This window comes from Schistocerca americana, chromosome 3 (genome assembly GCF_021461395.2).
Source record: "Schistocerca americana isolate TAMUIC-IGC-003095 chromosome 3, iqSchAmer2.1, whole genome shotgun sequence".
NCBI classification, from domain to species: Eukaryota; Metazoa; Arthropoda; class Insecta; order Orthoptera; family Acrididae; genus Schistocerca; species Schistocerca americana.
In genome coordinates this window covers 480,214,897-480,234,633 of record NC_060121.1, presented here as the reverse complement: position 1 = coordinate 480,234,633, position 19,737 = coordinate 480,214,897, and the positions used below count along the sequence as shown (strand labels likewise).

The following is a 19,737-nucleotide window of genomic DNA, read 5'->3' as shown; positions in this document are numbered from 1 at the left end:
TTAATATGCTACCAATGTGAGAACAAGATGTTGTAAAATTATTATGCATTTACATGGTCCCAAAAATAAAGCTCGTATAACGAACACACAAATAGATATAATTTTATATGAAAATATAATACTCCCTATTGTAGCATGTACTAATATTTATATCAATGAAGTTCATGCTAACTTTACTGGGGAAAGGAATGTAAAAGAAACATATTATCGAGTTCAGAGGTTTCTTTGGTCTACAATATCTGTGTGGATCTCTGAGACGTTCTAGAAAGAGTTTATCAGAATTGTTGGATAACTCAACAGATTTGAATCATGACACTTATACATGAGTGAAAACCAATTCAGGTTGCACTTGAGATGTCTGAGGGTTGATACTGTTCTTAGTAGAGGTTTTCGCAAAGAGTATGACAAGTTGGCTGTAATAGGAGAGATACTGAAGCTATTTGCGAAGAAATGCGAGAATCATTTATCAGCAAGTGTATACCATGTGGTGTATTAAATTTTGATTTAGGTGAAGCACTGCTAAAACACATTAAAAGTCTCCAAATACACCGTTTATGTTGCGGATGATACCTGTTACCTGCACGTGTGACCATGTCAGGAATTATTGCGCGAGTAATGGATGGTTGCTAAATCCTCTGTATTAAATCTTTTCTAGTTTCTTTTTTCTTCACTACTTCTGAGTGACATGACTTTTTAACACTAGCATTTATTCTCTGACCAAATACGGAAAAACTGTAGATGAAAAACTGAAATTTGACTTGTGGGGCATGTAGAAGGCATTTAGTGGATTAAATTTTGATACGGAACCCATGTCCGAAAATGTAAAATTTGGATGTAAAATAAGTTTAAGATGGGATCACTTCCCAGTCCCCTGCTTTGTGGTACGCACACAGCTGAAACAACGAACTCGGACCTCTGGGCTCAACAACAGGGGAATGTTTCGAGTACTCGTTATCGGATCGTCATCTACTTCATGAAGGGCGCTTTCAAAATTGAGACAACGGTGCGTCCGTACAACACCACAGTCAACCCTCCAAACAAGTATATCGCAGCCACTGTGGTGAGACGAATAGGGTACGTACTGTAATGCAACGTAGTAATTATAATGCGGATTGTGGACATTAAATAAACTTTTTGCACAGATTTGCTGTTGTGTATCTGTCGTGATTCAGAACTTCATGCTGAGAACAGAAGAGTGGATCGAAGGTAAAGTCTACTTCATACGCAGGGAGAATAAAAACGTTCAAATGTGTGTGAAATCTTATGGGACTTAACTGCTAAGGTCATCAGTCCCTAAGCTTACATACTACTTAACTTAAATTATCCTAAGGACAAGACACACACGCCCATGCCCGTGGGAGGACTCGAATCTCCGCCCGTACCAGCCGCACAGTCCATGACTACAGCGCCTTAGACCGCTCGGCTAATCGCGCGCGGCCATGGAGAGTATGTCGTGTGTCTTCTACGATATAAAGTGGTCGCTTAGAAATGATATCAGGCAACGAATAACACCGCAAAGGGCTAAGGTTAAACAAGTTCTCTGGACCGACTGACTTGAAAAATGCGTTGGAAGAGAACTAGACAGTTAGCTATAAACTAGAAAACCATCATTCGTTAGGAAAAGTACCTGCCCACCACTATACTTAAGAGAAAGGAAAAATGTGTGGATTTAGTTAACGAGTTGTTTGATCAATCATCTTGTTTAAGCAACAACTCCGATGAACTACAGCTGTCGATGGCGTTTACCCGAAATAAGATCAGTCAGAAAAAAGAAAATACCGATTCGTTACTTGTTACGGTATAGCACGAATCAGAATAGTTACTTCCTCTTTGAAAATTTATTTCTGTGGCTATATTAATGTATTTAACTGCTGAAATCGGAGTAAATATCAGTAAATGAATAACTGCTTAGTTGGGATGGATTTGTAACCACGTATACGGATTAGCGGTACCCGTGTTATTAAGAAGAACGAGGCAGTATTCCTTCGGAGATGCGCACATGGTATTTCTTAATAACTCAGGCACTGTTATTTCGTATTTATTCGCCAATACCAGGAGCTGGACTGTCAATAAATATGTCCTTCCTGGGCCGGAATGTGCATAACGTAGAAGTGCAGGTTGTGAGGCGAGAATAACGACATATGTAACTTCTGGTCTGGCCATGATTCGTGCACAGATAGCCGAAGCAGTTGAGGTAACTGCTCGCGTAAACTGTGAAATCCGGTTTGGAGTCCAGGTGCGACAGAAATTCTCATGGTCGTCATTCTAGTATACAGATGAAGATGATTCATATTATCAGGTGCAAATACATTTTCTGAGTTTGTGACTGCCTAAATTTCCTGATAAAAGAATGTTGTTTTACTTAATGTCGTCGTGCTCAGTTTATCATCTCACTGCAATAATATGGTTTATTCTCCCTGACGGCAGTGTCACATTTACAGTTCTCACTGTACTGAAGTATGTGGACCTACTGCTTTGTTATTATTGTTTTTTCGTTATTGAGTACGGAAATACCAAAATAATGTGGCTGAACATTCATGCCTGTTTGTTGTAATAACGCGTCTCTCAACGAAAGATTTAATACGTTTGCATAGGACACCGTAAAATAAATTTTACTTAGTATACTGAGACTGTGGATCTAGGGCCACGAAGACAGACAAGAGCTGTGGGAGGTTGGCGACTTGTTTTCAGTGAAACGTGTACAGAATGTTTCGCAGTTCCTATTACAAGATTCTAGGGACTGAAATGGTAACGTAGTAGATACAGTTTTGATAAGGAACCTTTGTCCAGAAATGTAAAATTTCGATATAAAATGATGTTCAAGAGCTTAACATTTTCATACGTGCCGCTTCACAGTACGCACACAAACTGAGAAGTTTATTTAATGTTTTAATAGCTCAAACGCTCTATCTGGTCCCACGGTTTAATTTTGGATACAGGACAGCTGGGAGAAAATTTTGTTGAAATTAACGGTGTAGCAGCGACTCAGGGATATTAACATGCTGGTAATAGTGACATCAGATAAATAAATGAGTTTATTTGAATAAAGAAGTTAATTTATGATGACTGTCCAGATAACTTTATAATATCGCAGTATTACTGTATATCCGTTTGAACGTAACGTACACAAATACTGATGTTTCTTCCTCTTCTTCTTCTTCTTCTTATTCTCCTTCTTCACTTCATGTGTTAAGTATATTGCCTTGTACCATGCTCCATCTGTTGTACGGTCCTCCTTCATTTCTTCTTTCAGTGCATTTACGGCTTAGAGCCTTTACCGGAAATCTTCCTCCACCCATACGATCTATATTTTCCTTCTATTTTCTTATGTTTACCTTTATTTTTTTGCTTAGGTTACATATTCCTAAATCTTGCCTTATATCTTCATTTATTTTTCGATACTCTTTTATACATCCCTCTACCCCTATTAGAAATGTCTTTTCTTGAGCCTGTATTCTACATTCTTGGTGTGTTGTTGTTGCCCGTGCTTCACTTCCATAAACAAGAGTTGATGCTGCTCTTGTTTTATAAAACTTAATCTGGATTCCTTTCCTGGCTTTATTTGGCAAACTTTTTACGATGGTTCTACATACGGAAGTACATTTATTTAATTTTTGGCCCAGACTGGTGTTGTGGGCCGGGCGGAGATAGTTTTCGGGTCAGCGACGCTCCAAAATCAACCGCAGGTACCCACGAAACAAGCAAATCAAAGAGACACCGGAGGTCAATAAACGTCAACTACTGGCTGCATGCCGGTCCCTACCACTCGACTCTCTAGAATGTCGAAGTTAATTCAATCTATTTATACCACTATAAATAAGTAATATGGCGGTACCTCCATTAGTTAACAGAATTAATTGTCTCCCTTCATTTCAGTGTGTAAACATTTCTGACAAATTCAATTTCGCATACACATTTTGTCAACATTTAACGAGCGTGACACCTATTTTGAGCAGAGCGTACTGTTGTTTAATTCATTACGTTAAATGTTCAGCACTGCTTCCTCTGATTTGTGTTTGGAACCAGCTGTTCTAGAGAATAGGAACAGTCATTATCCAGCATCATGCCGATAATTTCGGCTGTGGTTATATATTCAAGGCGTTTTTCACGTGTATCATGTATGACGTATCTCAGTTTCAGTCAGTCTGTCCATTTCAGAACTCTTAGGAAATACAGATGATGTCCAGTGATGACTTCCACTAATGAGTATCCATTTCCCTATAATCGTTTGAACAAACCGCAAAAACCGAAATGCATCTACCTCACACCCAATTAAATTACGACAAACGTTTCTACTCAATGTATGTCACTGTAAGTAACAAAAGATGTTAATATCAACGTCTCTGGTCTGACAGGGTGAGATGTATTCCCTTTGTCAACGTAAAATTATACTAGTGCCTATCATCTTTTTCTTTTTTTTTCTGAACAGATAAATCGCCGGATATATTTCCAGTGATACTGTAACACAAGGACTCTCTTTTAGGTCAAATTATCTAGGGTTACTACATAACAATAAAAACTAAGAATTCAAGAATAATTCGTAACCACTCTCTTCGCGAACTCATAGTCTATGTGGTTCTCTATTGTTTGTTAATGACGTAAATGTCATTAAAAGAACATAAATACTTTCTAAAATTGAAATGGGCCACGTCTTTTAACTAAACGACTAATGTAATACAATTAAAGAGTTATTTAAAATAAATTACGAATTAACGTTTTTGAGATTAGATATACGTGTTCCTGTTGATTTGTTTAATACATCGAAAACTTCCCACTAGTAAACTCCCTGGGTACGCTAAGGAGTTACGTGCTGTTAATTATATCATTAGAACAATCTTTATTTATTAGAATTCTCTAATAAATTTAGTTGATGCTAAAACACTCACAATTATGTAAGCAACTGAGTTTTTCGTTTCAATTCAATACTATATTTAAAAAGTAGTATTTGTAAAACACAAAGGTATTTGGCCTATAATGAATAGCTCACGTAATACGCATTCTTGAAATAGGTGAGCCGGCCGGTGTAGCCGAGCGGTTCTAGGCGCTTCAGCCTGGAACCGCGCGACCACTACGGTGGCAGGTTCGAATCCTGCCTCGGGCATGGATGTGTGTGATACCCTTAGGTTAGTTAGGTTTACGTAGTTCTAAGTTATAGGGGACTGATGACCTCAGATGTTAAGTCCCATAGTGCTCAGAGCCGTTTTTTCTTTCCTTTTTTTTTTTTTTTTTTTTTTTTTTTTTTTTTTTTTTTGAGATAGGTAACTTCAAAGATTTTTCAGAGGTGAAGATTTTCACCACATCCATGTCTGTCTAAGAGACTGCAATCAACAAGTTTATCTCCAAAATGCTGTAGTTTATTATCTAAGGAAAAATAGTCGCTGTGTAATATGGCAGCAAAGTGTCTGATCGACGTTATTGATGATATGAAGTTCTACCTTCATTTTACCGTTCAAATTTTGTACGTGCAGTGTTTAACAGACAGAAAATTCTAATATCTCATTATTTACCTTTAGTGTGTAATGCCGCACAATACAAGTCCGCTGGCAATCACACGAAAAATGAACTGATTTTCGTAGTGATTACGAGTTGTTTTGTATTATTTCAAACAAATATTATTTTAATTATCGACTTTTCTCAAATACATGACTCTGCATTGCTAATTGCGGTTTTGGGTGTTATCTTTTACTTTGCTTTCCTTGTAATTAAACCTGAAAATTTAATTTACGAGGCAAATATTGTGAAACTTGCTATAAGCTTCGGGAATAAGCAGTAAGTCCGACGTTTTCCCACATGCGTTCTGAAAATGATTTCATCCAAGTGTGGTCGTGATTTCGAAGAACATCCTTCGAGTTCGATCCCATAACTTCTCTTATGGTTTTAAGTGACGCCAGTTTAACAGTTTTTAAATCTCTAGAGTAGTCATTGTCAAGATGTCTTGCCTGTGAAAGACAAATGTTGATCGAATTAAGACTCAACATAGTGTCAAAAGTTCAAGGGCAATTTCCTTACGGTGTCGACATTTGAGTATGCTACTTCCCCGAAATCTCCCACGAATATTGATATCGTTAACTGGGCTCCGTACAGGAGCACAATCATTCGTTATTTCAGTTCACTACTTCTTTTACTCAATTATATTTTGCTATACTGTTAAGCGCAAGAATAAATTTTCAATACGTCAGTTTACTCTGGTACAAATAACCTACTTTTCCTTCCTTCTTCCTGTGTTTGTCTCCTCTGTGTTGTTGTTTTTTTACATATTCAGCTTCCTGAAAGGATTGCGTATTATGTAGCTTAACTTGTTTTTATTGTATGTGTTTAGTCAGAGGATTTAAGTTCCCTCTAAAGGGGCTGAATATCCCGTTTATTTAACTTGATGTCACTCAGCCTCTTGTACTTTAGAAGGAGACCAATGTTTTGTTAAGCGTCACCGCATGCTTAACGACTGTCACTGTCAGCCTGTAGTAATATGGACGAGGTTGGAACTTAAATAGTGGCAACTATATATTTACAGCTCGTACAAAACCGATACGTGACTACGAAGCCTTTCGCGACGGAGTCCTTGCATAAAAAGTTATCGGTTTACTTGCCGCGTCAAATTTGGATAACATCCCAAGCTATCGATGACTACCTCCGTCATCTTCGTCAGGCGTAAAACTGACTGTGGTGGACCGTTTTTTTTTCCTTTATTGTTATTTCAACACCTGTACATCAGGTAGGCTGGCAGCAGCATCTTACGCTGCTCTTCAGCCTCAGAGTTAATAATGAGAAAACATATAGAAGACACATACGAGATTGAACAAATTGGAGGGCAAAATCAGTAGACACAGAACACTAAAAGCACGAAGCCGTTCACACTCGACGAAAAACCACACTAAAAACTGTCGACACGAAGCACAAACACTGACGACTTCGACGACACAGGTGAACCTCCGTTCACCGTGACGGCGAACACTAAATACAAACACGGTGGCGCACACACACGAGAAACTGGTGGCAATTATCTTCGGCGCGCGAATGTCCACGTAGCGTGTGCGAGTCTGGGGACCAGCCAAGAGGGGTAGAAGGGGGAGGGGGAGGGAGAGGAGAGAGCAAAGATGCCAATGGCAGAGGAGATGGGAGGAGGAATGGAGGTACGGGGGTAGGGGAAGCCTGAGGGAGGAGTGGGGAGAAAGGGAGGATGGAGGGAAGGGGGAGAGAAGGGAGAGAGGGTGCTCATAGGAACAAACACAGGAAAGGAGGATCAAAGTTTGTAGGAGGGGTAGATGGGGGGGAGGAGGGCATCATCAGGGAGGGGGAGCTGGCGGAAGCCACCTTGGGAGAGGGTATGGAGATTGGAGAGATGGAGAGTAGTTGGGACATGGAAATACAGGTGCGGCAGCAGACGAGGGTGGGAGAGGATGGGAGAGACCAGTGGGTGAGGAGGATCACGTTTACGTGAGGTGTAGGGGATACGTATCTGTTCGAGGAAAAGGAGGAGGTGGGGGAAGGGAATAAGATCATGCAGGATCCGCGTGGTGGAGGGGAGACGGATGCAATAGGCAATGTGAAGAGCATGGCGTTCTAGGATCTGAAGGGATTTTGTAAAAGATAGGAGGAGCAGAGATCCAGACAGGGTGGGCATAGCAAAGGACAGGGTAAATGAGGGACTTGTAGGTATGGAGGATGGTGGAGGGGTCCAGACCCCAAGTACGGCTGGAAAGGAGCTTGAGAAGACAGAGTTGGGAGTGTGCCTTGGCTTGGATCGTCCGGAGGTGGGCGGTCCAGGAGAAGCGATGGTCAAGGGTTACACCAAAGTACTTTAGGGTGAGGGTGAGGGCGATAGGACGGCCATAGATGGTGATGTAGACTGGAAGGAAGGGGTGGTTTTCCCTACAATTATCATCTGGGTTTTGGAAGGATTGACCTTAAGCAACCACTGGGTGCACCAAGCGGTGAACAGGTCAAGATGGGATTGGAGAAGTTAGGAGCGCTGCAGAGTGGGGGCAAGGGCAAGGAAGGCGGTATCATTGGCGTACTGGAGAAGATGGATGGGGGGTGAAGGCTGCCGCATGTCTGCAGTATACGAAAGGTACAGAAGAGGGGAAAGCACTGAACCTTGGGGCTCACCGGTGGAGGGGAAAAAGGTGTAGGAATCCATGTTGTGGATGGTGACGTACAAAGGACATTGGGAAAGAAAGGAGCCCATCAGACGGACGTAGTTAATAGGAAGAGCGAAGGCTGGAAGCTTGAAGAGGAGACCGGAATGCCACACGCGGTATAGGCTCGTTCAAGGTCGAGGGAGAGGAAGATAGTGGAGCGACGGGTATTAAGCTGTTCAGAGAGGAGATGAGTCAGGTGAAGGAGGAGGTCATCAGAACAGGAGGACTGCTGAAAGACACACTGGGTAACGGGAAGGAGGTGGTGCTGGCAGAGATGCTGGTGGATGCGTCGGGTAAGGATGGATTCCAGGACCTTGCTGAAGACCGAGGTAAGGCTGATGGGACGGTAGGAGGAGACAGCGGATGGCAGTTTACCGGGTTTAAGAAACAGCAGGATGCGGGAGGTTTTCCAAAGGTCGGGGTAGTAGCCGGTGAACAGGACTACATTGTAGAGCCTGGCCGGGGTGGAGAGAAAGTGGGAGAAGCTTCACGAAGGTGGCGATAGGTGAACACGATTATGACCGGGAGAGGTGTTGCGTTTTGTCCTGAGTGAAGCTATGAGATCCCGTGTAGTGATAGGGACATTGACTTCAGTGTGTGCAATGCTGTTCAAGTACTGGAAATCAGGTGTGAGGGGAGGGACAGAGGTGTCAGTTCAATCGCAGACAGCCGGGATGAGGGAGTAATCGAACTTGGGATCGTCGGGGATGGCAAAGACTTCGGAGAGGTAGGAGGCAAAGTGATTGGCCTTACTAAGGTTGTCAGGGAAGGATTGGCTATCAGGAAGGAGAGGATAGTAGGGGGGGGGGTTTAGATCTGGTAAGGGTGCGGAAGGCTGACCAGTACTTGGACGAGTTTATAGGAAGATAACGCGTTTAAATGGGTGCATGTCTGTCGCCAGTCCCGGCATTTCATAGAAACAAGCAAGTTACGGATGTGTCTCTGGAGCTGCCGGTGGTGTCGTAGTGCATCCGGGTCACGCGTGTGGAGGAAGGCAAGGTTGAGATGGCGGGATTCACGGAGGAGGAGGACGGCCTGTGGGGGTAAGGTAGGGTGGTGGGGGTGGATGGTGACAGAAGGCTTTACTTTACTTTTTCGTGTCCAGAAACTACAATTTGTTTGCCCAATATTGGGCAATGTCCAATGCTTCTTCTTTAGCCAGCCACAGATCGTCGAGGGTGTATCTGTGCGGGCAGGCTGGGCATCATAGGAGATGTTCCATGTCCTGTCGAGTGCCGCAGTCGCATTTGTCATCTCTATGCATTTCCTGCAGGCATAGTACGTCCCACTTTTCTGATCGGCATAGTTGCGATATTACATCCTCCTTATTCTTGGTGATTCCCTCGTCGTTCAGGCTGACGATCGTCAGGGTTGGCCCTGAAGAGGACCTGTTTTAGTTTTTGGCTTTTGATTGCATTGGTTTCTGGTGATGGAAGGTCTGGCCGTTGTCCCATTGGGCAACGTTTCCGGGGAGCGCCAGCATTTTACTTTCTACTATGTAGCATGTAAGTAAAATGCACATGTGGAGGCACCTTCCTTGCTCCCCGGTCACAGAGGGAACATGGGCCTCCATGGCCTCAGGCAAGGTCGGCTGGAGAAAGGGTAATATCATCAGGGTGGCGGTAGGTGAAGGGGTGGCTATCAATCTGGGTGGATGGGTATCCCGGTAGGCATTCCAGTCGGCACAGGAATAATCATGGAGGTACTTCGGGGGAGGGTCACGGTGGGGATTGGGGCGGGGGCGACGACCGACTGTAACGGTGAGATGGACAGGGAGACGGTCACTACCAATGGGGTCCAGGACATCCACCATTATGCAGCCAAGGAGGATAGGGGAGGAGAGGACAACATCAGGACTGGAATTGGATTCGGGGCAGGTGTGCTGGGGAATGGGGACGAGGTCGCCTTGGAGGGAGGAGAGGAACCGATGCCACCGCCATAACTGGGTGGCGGAATGACTATGAACGTTGAGGTCGGCGGCGATCACATAGGAGGAGAAGGTACGGTCAATGAGGGAGAGGAAGTGAAAAGGAATAGGGGCATTAGGGTGGACATAGATGGTGGCGCAGGTGATGGTAAGGTCAGGGAAGAAGAGACTAAGGATCAGGTGTTCAGTCGGGTCGGGAAGGAGAGGTTGGAGGTGAACTGGGATCTGGCAATGGTGACAAAAGGCAACTCCACCACGCGCTATCGGTAAGGGATTGCTGGAGCGGTGAAGGAGGTAGGGTGTGGTATGTGTGGTGTGGTGGGGCTGAAGAAAGGTTTCATTGAGGAGGAAGACATCCACACAGTGGGTGGCGAGGGTGTGCATGAAGAGGTTCTTGTTGGTGGGAAGGGAATGGATGTTGTTGAACAGGATACGGTGCTGTCATGCCATGACAGGGATTTAGATGAGGGTGTCGAGATGGGAGAAGGTAAAATGGGCCTGGTTGTGGGAGTAGGTGGCATACATTTTAAGGTGCAAGATGGAATGGGAGGCGAGGGATATCTGCTGGAGGGTGTGAGGGCGCTGGAAACGGTGGATATTTTGTACAGCAATTGTGAGCAACCTGTCGTGGACCTTTTTTGTTATATTGTGATTTCATTCCGCTGCCCATATGGGTAGGGGACGGCTGTCAGTGGCACAATCTGCCACTCTTCAGCCGAGTGACAGGACAACTTAGAATAAGAATAAAATGTTACATACATAAGGCGATAAAGGGGAACTTAAAACAGAATAACAGGGGAAAATGGAGGTAAAAAATATAGACTAACACGGAGACCTTCATGGAGGACAGTTAAAAAAGTCGCCAGAAACTTAAAAAACACAGCGATTCTCCAAAACTCAGAGAAGACACTGAATGGACATGCACATGTTAAAAGTTGGCCACTGTAGTAAAAACACTCAAGAACAACACACTTAAAACCCACTTCGAACACACACGACGAAGAATAAGAACTGCCAGGTGCGACCTGCCGAGGGAAAGGGCAGAGAGGATGGAAAAGGAGGGGGGAGCAAGGGGCAGCAGGGGATCGTTCACCGGTGAGGCTTCCGCTTTTATAAGCAGTGGACGGCTTCTCATTGGCTGGATGATGTCACGGTGAAAACGTCGAGTAATGAGGCGGCGGCCTCTATATCCATAGATTTTCTTTGCACGCTTTATCCAGCGTCGCTTGCAGCGCCATCCATCGCAATAGGTGGAGAACTGTGAGGAATGTGAGAAGTCTCCCTCTGCGCTCTTTCTTTATCAATTGCGCTCTTCCTTGCATTGCTGAGTGCATAACCGGAGTATCTGTTGAAATTATTTTCACAGAGTCTAATTTCAACTGCTTCCCTGATGACAGAGTCCAAATTGTTGGAAGCGTGAGCAAGTACTCTTGTTTCATCGAATAAAATCTTACGTTTATTTAACCAACTGTGCTCAGCCACCGCTGATTTTCCTAGATAACTGTTGTTCAGGTGACGCTGATGTTCCACACAGCGATCGCCAACAGTTCTTATAGACTGGCCCACATAATTTTTTACACACTCTCAAGGAATGCTGTAAATTCCCGGTACTCTCAGGTCGAGATTGTCTTTCACGGGTCGCAACATCTCTTTAATCTTCCTGGGTGGCCGGAAGACTGGTCTGATTCCCTGCTGGCTCAGGACTCCGCCGATCTTTCTGGTCGTTGCACCGCAGAATGGTAGCCGCGCGATGTGGTGGTCCTCTTCATCTGTTCGAACAGCGACCTTCCTAGGTTTCTTCGCCAGAGTAGATCTGATATCACGATTGGAATATCCATTTTTTCTGAATACCGTCGTCAGATGGTTAATCTCGGAGCCGAGGTGATCCTTGTCCGAAATAGTCCTTGCTGTGTGTACTAAGGTATTCAACATAGCTCTCTTCTGAGCTGGGTGGTGAAAAGCTACGAGCGTTTAGATATAAATCTGTATGCGTCGGTTTTCTGTACACAGATTGTCCGAGACGTCCATCTGATTTTCGCTCCACCAGAACATCTAAGAAGGGTAACTTCCCATCCTTCTCCACCTCCACTCTAAATCGTATGTTCTGATGTATACCATTCAATTGATCAACAAACTGCTCCCGTGCCTCATTGCCATGTGGCCAGATTAAAAATGTATCGTCAACATACATAAAGGAGCAGGATGGACGTAAGGGAGCACTGTTCAACGCTCGTACTTCGAAATCATCCATGAAGAACTTAGCTATGGCTGGTGACAGTGGCGAACCCATGGCTATTCCGTCAGTCATTTCATAATATTTTCCCCCATACAAAAAATAGGTGGTCGTTAAAGTGTGTCGGAATAACTTCAGTATTTCAGGAGAGAAATGAGCAGCCAACAGTTTTAACGTATCTTCTACCGGTAAACAAAGAGACCATATCTAGGCTGATCATGACGTCATTTGGACCTATCCTCATTTGCTTTATGATGACAACAAACATTTTTGAGTTATTAATATGATGGCTACAGTGGCTGACTATTGGTGCTAATAATTTGGTTAAGTATCTTGCCAACCGATATATTGGAGACCCAATAGCAGTAGCAATAGGTCTCAACGGGACCCCATCCTTATGGACTTTGGTTAGACCATATAACCAGGGTGGCCTTGGTGCTCTTGGTCGTAGATTCTTCACTAGTACTTCTGGGAGGCCAGAGTTCTTCAGTAGCTCCCTGTCTTCCTACTAAGTGCTGCTGTAGAATCCCGCGCAGCGTTCCTCGGCTGGAGAAGCTGCGCTTGAAACAGTCAATGCTGCTGAGTAATCTGGCTTTTCTACAACGTTGTCATGACAAAGAGGTTGTACCAAATCAGTTTGTTGATCATTTGAATGGTATAGATCAGAACATACGATTTACAGTGGAGGTGGAGAAGGATGGGAAGTTACCCTTCTTAGATGTTCTGGTGGAGCGAAAATCAGATGGACGTCTCGGGCATTCTGTGTACAGAAAACCGACGCATACAGATTTATATCTAAACGCGCGTAGTTTTCACCACCCACCTCAGAAGAGAGCTATGTTGAATACCTTGGTACACAAAGCAAGAACTATTTCGGACAAGGAGAACCTCGGCTCCGAGATTAACCATCTGACGACGGTATTCAGAAAAAATGGATATTCCGATCGTGATATCAGATCTACTCTGGCGAAGAAACCTAGGAAGGTCGCTGTTCGAACAGATGAAGAGGACCAACACATCGCGCGGCTACCATTCTGCGGTGCAAAGACCAGAAAGATCGGCAGAGTCCTGATCCGGCAGGGAATCAGACCACCCAGGAAGATTAAGGAAATGTTGCGACCCGTGAAATACAATCTCCACCTGAGAGTACCGGGAATTTACAGCATTCCTTGCGAGTGTGGAAAAAATTATGTGGGCCAGTCTGTAAGAACTGTTGCCGATCGCTATGTGGAACATCAGCGTCACCTGAAAAACAGGCATCTAGAAAAATCAGCGGTGGCTGAGCACAGTTGGTTAAATAAAAATAATATTTTATTCGATGAAACAAGAGTAATTGCTCACGCTTCAAACAATTGGGACTCTGTCATCAGGGAAGCAGTTGAAATTAGACTCTGTGAAAGTAGTTTCAACAGAGACTCCGGTTATGCACTCAGCAATGCATGGAAGCGCGCAATTGATAAAGAAAGAGCGCAGAGAGGGCTTCTCACATCCCTCGCAGTTCTCCGCCTGTTGTAATGGATGGCGCTGCAAGCGACGCTGGATAAAGCGTGCAAAGAAAATCTATGGATATAGTGGCCGCCACCTCGGTACGCGCCGTTTTCACCGTGACGTCATCCAGCCAATGAGAAGCCGTCCACTGCTTATAAAAGCGGAAGCCTCACCGGTCCACGACACTCAGTTTTACCCCTGACGAAGATGACGGAGGTAGTCATCGAAAGCTTGGGATGTTATCCAAATTTGACGCGGTAAGTAAACCGAGAACTTTCTAAGCAAAACAGATACGTGTTTCCAAGTTTTACTGACCTTCGAAGTAGTCACCAGGATTGTGTATAACCCCTTGCCAGCGGTGTGGAAGTCGTAGGATACTCTTAGCAGTGCCAGTTGTGTCGTCAGTTCGATCGGCGCGGCCTATTGCCCGACAAATTTGTAGCAGTTCTGAAGTTAATGCTGTGAACTGTTTCCTTCACTTTAGAAATCAAGTTGCACTCACGAGGGCTTAAGTGAAGGGAGTGCAGTAGGTGGTATAGCAGTTCAATCCGACAACTTCTCTTATGGCTTTAAGTGACGCTAGGTTAACAGTTTTTAAATCTCTAGAGTAGTCTTTTTCAAGATATGTTGCACAACCCCATCAGTCAAACATATCAATAAGAGCTTGCACTGTAAAGTTGTGTTCCAAAAATGAACAGCATAGACACAGAAGTGATGACACTTTCTGCAGGACCTGACTGTCATTTTGCAGGACAATGCTCAAGCACGTACAGTGCAGGCTGTTACTGATTTGTTTGACTGATGGGGCTCCCAAGTGCTGTACCACCTACTACACTTCCCTGCCTTAAGCCCTCTTGAGTACAACTCGATTTGTAAACTGAAGGAAACCCTTAACGGCATTCGCTTCAGAAACGCTACAAATTCGTCGGGCAATAGGCCGCGCTGCTCGAACTGTCAACACAACTGGCACCGCTAAGAGCATCCTACGACTTATACACGGGTTATACACAATGCTGGTGACAACTTTGAAAGTCAGTGAAACTTTGAAACACGTATCTATTTTGTACGAGCTGTAAATAAATAGTTGCCACTATTAAAGTTCTAACCCTCGTATATGAAATGGAAGTCCAGTTAGTGGACGACCTGTATTAAAATTATAGTTTATAGAGGGATTTCTGTCTTCCATTTTGTAATTGCGAAACCTTCGTAAGAACAATATTAATAGTTCATCCTTTGCAGTTATTGTACAATTAAGGAACTAAAGCTGCTTGGTAAACAATAGAAAATATGAAACACAGATTAAGTAATTACATCAACAGCTATTATGCTCCAATGTATGCATGACGCTTACACCTGAAACTGATTGAAAGGCTCTATTATGATGTTTAAATGAGGTAATATATTTTCATTAGCAGGGACCCAATAAAACCAACTGTGTATCAATATTATTGGTGCACCATAGGTTCTGGAAACCGTGGTGATAACTAACAGGATGGGTTCTTTTTATCTGGGAAGAAAATCACTTCTTGTAGTGAATTATGTGATGTGTCATTTTAATTGATTGAACTGCGGGGTCCTGGTCAAGGGAAACACTTTCATGCCTTGTTTCACAAAAGCTGATACATTGGGTTATAAATCCATTGTCATGCACACAACTGATTTCAAAGTAGGGAACCAAGCAAAGATAAACAAACACGAACTTTACCTTTGCTTGGTTTCCACGTTCTCAGTCATTTGTCTTTTACAAAATGGTCTTATAATCCGAAATCTAGGTCGTACAAAAGTAAAAATTTTTGTGATACAAGGCAAAATAAGGTTTCGTTTATTTGATACAATATTTGAAGTCTCTTAAGCTAATTTCTCCGTAATATTTAATTCTAAAGTGGACTTAAAGCAGTTTATAATAGTCGCCATTCACCTCTGATAAAAACATTACATCTCCAAATGATAATAGACTGAAACCATCAACCACAGTGACACATGTTTTATTTTTAATTAAATTATCTTTGTTTTACGTTTCATCATTACAGGTATGTAAGTAGCGCACAGCAGAAACTAGTCGTTTAAGATGTACAGAAAACTGAGTCCGGGAATATATTGGCATAGAATCTTTTCAGTGCACTTGGGAAATCCTGTCGAAAAGGTAGACCGAGTACCGGATTCGACAACACAGGAACTGTAATGAATGAATATGAAATACGGGGGCATGCTAAAAAGTAATGACTTCAATATTTTTTACGTTTTTGTCAATATCGGTTGTGGTGTTACAAGTCATGCATATTACTTGGTCGACTTTGCCGCTTCGCCGACGCAAGTTACAACCCACTGCCGTTACTGGGCTGGGAATTGTTGCGTATAATACGGTGGTGGGTAACGTAGCTATGTCAGTGCGTGACAAGCAGCGTATTCCATTTGAGTTCCTAACCGCAGAAAAACTGCCTCCAACTGAACTCGACAGAAGATTGAGAGCTGTGTACATTCATGATCGTATCGACATGAGTAGTGGGCGAGGTCGGCATTGTTCTCGAGCCGCAGCTAGTCTTGCCTCATGATCTTCATTAGATTCTTGACACCCATTATTCCTGTGTCTTTTAGCGGTTCTGGTGTATTCGGAAAGACTTAACCGTTTTCTACATTTTTTATTGGTAAGTAAAGCGAATTAACATTGTAAAGAATAAGCATCCAAATCACAAAGCAGACTTAATGAACTCGTTTTGCCTAGCAAAAAATATAAAAAACCTATCCAAAGAAGCAAACTGATGGTAAAATGTTAATGCTCTAAACGGAATAAGGAAATCCTTATAATATAACCAAGCAAATTCGCTGTTAGTTTGTGTTGGTAAGATAATATTACAAGTTTTAATTCTGTAATTGAAGTAAACTTCCGAAAACACGCCCGTTATTGAGCTAAAAAAACTAACAACACCGCCTATTGTCGGTGTACTTCCCCACGATGATGAAACATCGGAGCTACTAAGCTGGGCAGATGATTTCAGATAAAATTTTAAATTGTGATATGCTATTTATCCGTGATCCGATTTCGACGAGATAAAGCCTAACTATTGCCTCAAGCTTCGCTCAAGTTACCTGTTAAACCTCATGAAAGTTCCTCCGTTAGTTTTGGAGACTAGCGTGTTCAAACAGGCAGAGGGACACGATGAAATCACGATTTCATCTTTGCTCCGTGATGCAAGTTTGATGAAATAAAGGCAGTACGTGGCCCATGCTACTCTCAACCTAGCTGGTAAAACTCCTGGGAAAATTCGTTCAGCGTTTTGGAGATTGGCGAGTTCAGACAAACAGTGATGCACGACGATTTTACAGTTTCATTATTGGTATAGAGGATTAGATGTTATGAATTTGGTTTTTAGTCATTTGACAAATATTATAAGAATTAGTCAAGACAGAAAAACCTTCAGTCAGAATTAATGTTTACTTTCATTTACGTAAGCTTATAACATTTCCTTGGTCATTTCAAATAGAAAGTGATTCAAATAACCCTCGCTTCGTTTTTATATGAGTACTGTAATGATGTCACCACAGAACGGCTGAAGCAACATCTTTAAACTTCGTGTTGTGTGCGCAATCACAATAACGAGATTATTCACTGATCTGGCTATGCAGTGACTGTCAGATAGTGGAGACGAGTGCTCTCTTGATTCGACATCGTGTCGTTCTGAGCGGAATCTGCTGGTCATTGTGGTTTACAGGAAGCTACCTGCACTCATCTAGGCGCTGGTGGCCTGGGATACCTTTCTCAACTCTTGTAGCACTTACACTTTATGCAAAACGGGAGATCGCGAAAATCACGCCCACATTACAATATTACTAGACAGAAGGATTTCAAGACTCGTACATCCACATATAGATTAATCATTATTCATCCTGTTCGAGCACACAGACGGACATTTACAAGAAATGGCCATGTAATAACATTACATATATCCACCGCTGTATTTGTAATGTAGAAAATGTTCTTGTAGATGTTGAGGAAAAACAACATTTTCTCTCACAATTGCTCAAGCCGGACTAGCACTCTCCAAAACCCGAAAATTTAATCCGGTTGGCTTTTGCTAATAATAAGTCTTCATAGTAAACCTGAAATAAAATTGTACACTAATATGCACACGAGCAACGGCCTTGCCGCAGTGGATACACCGGTTTCCGTGAGATCACCGAAGTTAAGCGCTGTCGGGCAAGGTTGGCACTTGGATGGGTGACCATGCAGGCCGCCATGCGCTGTTCCCATTTTTCGGGATGCACTCCGCCTCGTGATGCCAATTGAGGAGCTACTCGACCGCATGGTGGCGGCTTCGCTCAATAATACCATCTTACGACCGGGAGAGCGGTGTGCTGACCCCACGCCCCTTCTATCCGCGTCCTCTACTGAGGTGACACGGCGGTCGGATGGTCCCCTGAAGACGGAGTGCTAATATACACGCTCTGTAGACGCTGAAACACCAAGGGATTAGGGTGTTCTTACTCATGTTTGGGAAGAGTTTGTGGGAAAGGGGGGGCAACTGCTTTTTCAGGATTTCACCATAGCTCGAACTCTGACAAGCACACCTGGGAATTTGCTCACTGTTGCAGGCATTAACTTCTATAATCCGTAAAGATATACAAAATTATTACAGATCACTTTAATAAAATACAGCGTAAAAGGAACGCATGAAGTGTAACTATGTGAATAAAATAAAATCTCTCCTCACTCTCCATAGCACTATGCGACACTGTAAGAAGTTCCCACACACCGGTTGCGAAAGCCTGGTCTGTGTTCCGCTTAGCTGCCAAGAATTGAAATCTGATATTCAGTACCGTAGGTGCAACCACAACGGAGGGGTATCTGTTGAGAGGCCAGACAAACGTGTGGTTCCTGAAGAGGGGCAGCAGCCTTTTCAGTAGTTGCAAGGGCAACAGTCTGGATGATTGACTGATCTGGCCTTGTAACATTAACCAAAACGGCCTTGCTGTGCTGGTACTGCGAACGGCTGAAAGCAAGGGGAAACTACAGCCGTAATTTTTCCCGAGGGCATGCAGCTTTACTGTATGATTACATGATGATGGCGTCCTCTTGGGTAAATTATTCCGGAGGTAAAATAGTCCCCCATTCGGATCTCCGGGCGGGGACTACTCAAGAGGATGTCGTTATCAGGAGAAAGAAAACTGGCGTTCTACGGATCGGAGCGTGGAATGTCAGATCCCTTAATCGGGCAGGTAGGTTAGAAAATTTAAAAAGGGAAATGGATAGGTTGAAGTTAGATATAGTGGGAATTAGTGAAGTTCGGTGGCAGGAGGAACAAGACTTCTGGTCAGGTGACTACAGGGTTATAAACACCAAATCAAATAGGGGTAATGCAGGAGTAGGTTTAATAATGAATAGGAAAATAGGAATGCGGGTAAGCTACTACAAACAGCATAGTGAACGCATTATTGTGGCCAAGATAGATACGAAGCCCACACCTACTACAGTAGTACAAGTTTATATGCCAACTAGCTCTGCAGATGACGAAGAAATTGAAGAAATGTATGATGAAATAAAAGAAATTATTCAGATTGTGAAGGGAGACGAAAATTTAATAGTCATGGGTGACTGGAATTCGAGTGTAGGAAAAGGGAGAGAAGGAAACATAGTAGGTGAATATGGATTGGGGGACAGAAATGAAAGAGGAAGCCGCCTGGTAGAATTTTGCACAGAGCACAACATAATCATAACTAACACTTGGTTTAAGAATCATGAAAGAAGGTTGTATACATGGAAGAACCATGGAGATACTAAAAGGTATCAGATAGATTATATAATGGTAAGACAGAGATTTAGGAACCAGGTTTTAAATTGTAAGACATTTCCAGGGGCAGATGTGGACTCTGACCACAATCTATTGGTTATGACCTGTAGATTAAAACTGAAGAAACTGCAAAAAGGTGGGAATTTAAGGAGATGGAACCTGGAT

The 19,737-nt window shown here is 43.2% G+C and overlaps 1 pseudogene; it reads left to right on the top strand.

The window, feature by feature from the left end:
• The first annotated feature begins 17,916 nt into the window (after positions 1-17,916).
• On the top strand, positions 17,917-18,034 carry LOC124607777 (annotated as a pseudogene).
• Positions 18,035-19,737: the final 1,703 nt, after the last annotated feature.